We start from the raw sequence: 5,760 nt of genomic DNA, 5'->3' as shown, positions 1-5,760 counted from the left end.
TAAGGAACAATCCTGAGAGATAAATAACAAAAGTTGTCAGTATTTGAACAATGTTGGAAACATCTTATTCTGTCTGATTTGCTTTGAGACAATTCACTGCCAGCTATAAATTTGTGGAAACGCTGCCACACAATCTTTGCAGACAAGATCGGCAGAAAATCGCTTAGAAACACTGAAAACATTCGACAAGTTGCTTTCCGTGAAAAGAGTAGATGCGACGCAGTAAGGACCCCCTTCATGAGGCACACAGTCACCCTCCAGCCACCAGAACCACAGGAACGCTGTGCTAACTGAGGAAAAACACATCTAGGCACACGTTACGGTGGCACCTTCTAGCAGGTCCCCAGGGTTGTGCCCCTAGAGCTCTGACAAAGAGCGTGGCTCGGAAATGTTATGTTTGGACTGCGAGTTTTGGTGAAAAATAAAAACGCATCACGTTGCAGACAAAGCAGACCCTGCTACGTGCGTTTATGGGAGCCACGGCCAACAGGAACCACAGGGAATGGTGGAAAGGAGAGGGACGGACACAGACAGACACACCAGACAGCGACTCTCAGGAGGAGGCTCTGTGGTCCCCAGACCATGTCAGAGCCAAGGCAGAAAGGATTAACTGAGGAAAGGAGGGAAGTTTCCCCTTAAGGAGAGTAAAATCTGGAAGGGATCTCTAAAATGGCCAGCAGTTTAAACCTAGCAATTTTGCCTTGATTCACATAAAGTGTAGTAACAACTGTTGGATGCACAAGGAGAGACTGGCCAATCTACAGTCACAGAGGAAGACTTTCACGGGATCTCGCAGCAGGCTGGCTGAAAAGGCTCCTTGAAACTGCAGACTTCTCTCAAGGAGACCCACTGAGTTGGGCAAAGGCGGGGCTGACTTAATTCTCGTCTCCCTGCTCTCCCACGTAGCCCTGCATTTCACTCCATTCCAGGGTTTCTGGGACGCCCAAGAAAGCACGTAGTCCGGGGGCACTGCTGCCAACTGAAGGCCTTGACAAATGACTCTCTGTACTGGCTGAGGACCAGGGCCCAGCGTACTGATAAGGAAGCTCTTCCAGTGAAAAGGGTTGATTTACAGAGGAATGAATCTGCACGAGTGTTTACCAAGATCCCCACTTGCCTTTTGCAGACTCTCCTGCAGCCATCTACTTCAGTTTTGATTTCAGGAAGACCAGAGCAGAGGTAAGGAGGAGGGTGGACTGATGGGAAATGTGGCCCTCGATTCAAGGACTCCTCCTGTCAAATGTCCCTTAGAGCTCAAGCCACAGGTGCTGGTCAGTTAATGCTCATCTGCATCTTGACAATGGCAAGCTCCCCTTGCTGTCCCCACCACCTCCCTCAAGGAAGAAAGGCAATGTAGAGAAAAATCAGAGGACTACATCATGATAGATATCTAGTGATGCTTCATGTGTAGTTTTTGTTCAGTCTTTTTTGGGAACTCAGGGACCAAGATTGTGTCTCATTCATTGTAACTGAAAAGGAGTCGAGAATGTTTACGAATGAATATTGATTGAAATCCACTGGTTATGTTGCCAAGAGGCAATGAAACCCTATCTTCTCCCCTACTAACCCAAACATTCTCATTGTCTCTTTCTTCCCACCGCTGGTCATCTGACTTCTCATTCAGGAAGCCATGCACTATTTCACCCAACAGTGGTTCCCATCATGGACCACTTTGCGGGATTTCAGGGCTACATGCAAGCTCCCTTTGTACTTGTCACTACATTAAGAAATATTTGTGATGTGTTTACTTGAGAGAACATATTTCTTTCCTTCAAAGATTTATAAGCCATCAGCCAAAAGCTCCTTCCTTCTATACCACTAAACCTAACGTTTTTTGCATCTGCAACCATCCTCTCTCTCCTACATCTTCATCTTCTCTCTCTTCACAAGTTTCTTCACATACGCATGGCTGCCACATGAACCAGGCACTGTCCAAGCATTCCACATGTGCTATCTCAGATAATCCTTCATTCTTCTAGTCCCAACCAAGGCAGGTCTACCACACCAGTCCCTGATATCTAGGACAGGGACAACTGGGGGATGGCTGTGAAAGTCCTGAGTCTCCAGATTTTCCAGAAACCTCTGAGCTTTCTTTGTTGGATCATACCTATGTCCATGAGGGAATCCCTGAGGACTAGTTGCTGAGGAGTAAAAAGCCTGAGCTCGTTTGATTCTTACAACACTGCTATGAGCTAGCTACTGCATCATACCCATTTTGCAGTTGCAGAAATGAGAAACAGAGAATGGAAATGAGTTGCTTGAGACCATATATCTGAAGGGGAGACAAGGCAGTCCTCAAAACTAAGTTCATTAATCCAAATACCCTGCTGTTTCTACTGATCATCTTAAAAGCATAGTCTAGTTGTTATACACACACATAATAAGCACACATGTATATGTTACTTATGGAGAAATGAAAATGCACACACATAAGCATATAGCAAAAGATGGAGAGTCTCAGATAATGATAATATGATAAACACATAAACAAAGACAAACATGTCACTTAAGTACATAGGAGAGATACACTGACCTGAGTAATATATGGAATGTTGCGTTGGTCAATTCCAACTTGCTGGATTTGCAAAAAAGTAGGGAGGAAAGTACATATTACAGAAGGGAGTGGCAACAACAAAAATGTAACTGATCATTGTGTGCATGAAACAGAAAATACCCCAAGACTATGATGTCTTTCTGGGCTGGTACCATGTCAGGTTAAAGTATGCCTCACACGCTTAAGTACACCCTTATATTTATCCTAAGGATAGACTTTTTAAAAGACATGCCAGATATTGAGTCTTTGCTGATTTGAGAAGAACTAAGCTGCATTTTGGATGTCATACAAATGTGTTCTAATTTTTTCAAGTACTCAGAAGTCAGCCATTACTCATATTGTCATTCTCCCATGGGTAATATGTCTTTGTTCTCTCTGGTTTTCAGAAGTTTGACTATCACTTACCTCGGTGTGGTTCTCTTTGTATTTATCCTGACTGGGCTCCTCTGAATGTCAGGGAGAACATGGGCTCACCTCAAGTCTTTATCTCACTGACCACAAACCTACCTATTGTTCATTACCTAGAAAGACTTATGTCATATATATTTTGGTCTACTTTTAGAATCGTTTCTGGTGGGAGGGTAAGCTTGGTACTGGTTATCTTTATGGCTGCAAACAGAAGTCCTTGTAAGATTGCTTTTCAGTGCAAGTGCATTGGATAGTACATTTGAAGTACTTAATTTTAGTTTTTACTGTTTACAAAGTAGTTAAAACAGCTATCAATTTCTGTGTGTTTGTGTGGTGATGGTGGTGGAAGAAAGACGTAGAGTCTCAACTGATACTAAATTAATGCAAAAAAAGAAACACCTTAAGTAGAAATGGATTTCTGTACCTCTGCAACGTTCAGAAACTGTATCAATTTGGTTCTTCCTTGAAGGAACTTGATGTAAATATCCAAACTTTCCCTGCATTGGTTCTTCCTCATGTCAAAATATTTGCCTAAAAATAGAAACATATCACCAAAAGGAGCCAATAGCTTAGTAATTTTCAAGTTTTACTCCATTCTGATTATTGTATTTTAATTCTAGATATGAATTTAACTGGTTCAAAAGAATTATAATTTTAATCAAGTTATTTTCTGTTTTAATAACAAGAAATAGCACTACTCAATCCTCATGATCAACAAATTTTTATGGAGTAAACTACTGTATATCAAGTATTGATGCTGGGTATATGGAATTTAATAGCATACACAGACAGTTTAGATTTTAATTTCAACAACTTCTAGTCTATAGTCTTTTTGATTGATTAATATAAAGCTCTGCAACCCTTTGAGGGAAGGGGCTGTGTTTCCTACTCTCTTATAACCGTACAAATGTATAATACTATGTATTTCTTCAGTATAAGAAAAGCTATCAAATTCCCATTAATGAAGTTTAGAGAATAATTGCAGCTAAATGAATCATTCATTAGGGCTAAATGATGACAGCAATTTCCTGAAAAGTCCAAAAATATATGCCTGTATATCATCAATAACAATTACTTATGTTATAGGCTTTACCTTCTTAGGAAAGTCAAAACTGTGTTACTTGACGTTGGTGGGAATGGGCCTTATTAACATATAACGAATAAACATGGAAACCTAGGTTGATTCCCTGATGAATTTCCCAGAAATATTAGTTATCACTTGCATAAAAATGGAAAAGTTTTGTGGCTAATTAGCCAAATAATGTTTAACCAGTAAAGCGATATAATATCTGTATTTAAAAATATATATGACCCTGCAAAGATTTTCTATTTTGAATCTAAAGCAAATGTGAGTTTCAATGTAGAGATAAAAGATTCTTACAAATAAATTATTTTACCATTTTATCCTTTAAAAAGTAATCTTTTAAAAAGTTTATTCTTTATCCTACCTAGCAGATTAAGGATCCCTTCATTATAAGCTGCAAACAGACGAAGAGAATCTTTAAAGAGGAGCATAAAAGCAGCATGTATTATACCATTAGTTAGTTCATCAGGATTTGCCTGAAAATTAAATAAAAGAGTAACCAATTAACACCACAGTTAGAAAATTCTTTCTCCCACCTATAGTTACAGGATGCTATTTACTATAGTTTTAAACAAAATTTATAAATCTCTTACGTTAAAACTAAGAAGAGCATTAAACTGGGTTTGAATAACTGGAAGTGTGTTTAGAAGCTCTTCAGTATTCATAGTTCTTATCACACCTTCTATCCTATAAAAGATAAAAGAAATTCATGAACCTCAATAATTAAGAGTTTGAGAAGCACTGTGACATCAGCATCTCGAAATAGGGCTGTTTTTGACAAACTACAAAGCAGACCACATGTAAGTTTCAGTACTTCTTGCTCACAAACTAATGATATTTACTGACCCTCTCTTGGTTTTTGTGATGTCAGATAAGATCATTCTATATGCGAGTGACTTTTCATTCAAGTACTTGCTGTATCGTCTGATGAAGGCTGACATAGTATAGCCTAAAAATGAGATATTTTGATTATTTTCAGTTCAACCAATAGTGGCTTTTTACAATCTGTCAATAAATGCAGACTTATTCCACATTCACCTGTATACCTCAACAATATCTTTGAAGCACAAAAGCTAGAATGGCCTTTATTTAATCACCTATTCCAACATTCTTCAAGCTTTCTGTTAAAGGTTAATTTTTATTTCCTTAGAGCCTTGATATCATCCCTTAATGGGGTCTTGATGGTGGCATTCCTGAACAGATGAAATAGTTGAACCACATCAGTTCCTTTGACATTTTCACAGAAACTATTATAAATTGTTAGCATTCTCCTTAATCTCCTCATCCCACTGCCACCATGCCTCCTCCCCACTCCCTCCACTCAGCAAGTGACCTGCCACCTACTTCATAAAGAAAAAGGAGAAAAAAGGCCATGGTAGAAACTCAACTACTCTCTACTCAACCTCCAAATGTATGTTGATTCCCCTTCAATTTATTCATTCATTAAACAATCACTGAGTGCGTACTATAAGCCAGGCCATGTCCTAGGTGCTGGAAGTTCAGCAGTGAACAAAACAGACAAATATTCCTATCCTCATACAGCTTACATTTCAATGGGAAATGGCAAGTATGCAAAAGAAAAGGAACACAGAGACAGCCAGCAAGAAGTGGAAAAAATAAGCCCAGGCAGAGAATTGGTATAAAGGTGCTGCAATTTTTAATAGGCTGGACAAGGCTTCACTGAGTAAAGACCTTTTCTGTCTCTAGCATATGG

At 39.3% G+C, this 5,760-nt stretch overlaps 1 long non-coding RNA gene across 1 annotated transcript; it reads right to left on the bottom strand.

Annotated features, from left to right (window-relative positions):
* Positions 1–2,542: 2,542 nt before the first annotated feature.
* LOC108294357 lies at positions 2,543–4,508 on the bottom strand. The gene is made up of 3 exons (XR_005197938.1): positions 4,411–4,508; positions 3,387–3,493; positions 2,543–2,575 (listed from the first exon to the last, which is right to left on the bottom strand). It is a non-coding gene; the product is annotated as an uncharacterized LOC108294357 (long non-coding RNA).
* Between the last annotated feature and the right edge of the window lie 1,252 nt (positions 4,509–5,760).

The sequence above is a fragment of the Cebus imitator genome, unplaced genomic scaffold (genome assembly GCF_001604975.1).
Source record: "Cebus imitator isolate Cc_AM_T3 unplaced genomic scaffold, Cebus_imitator-1.0 Scaffold576, whole genome shotgun sequence".
Classification (NCBI taxonomy): Eukaryota; Metazoa; Chordata; class Mammalia; order Primates; family Cebidae; genus Cebus; species Cebus imitator.
Note: the sequence above shows the minus strand (reverse complement) of the source record. Positions and strands in the feature narration are given on the sequence as shown.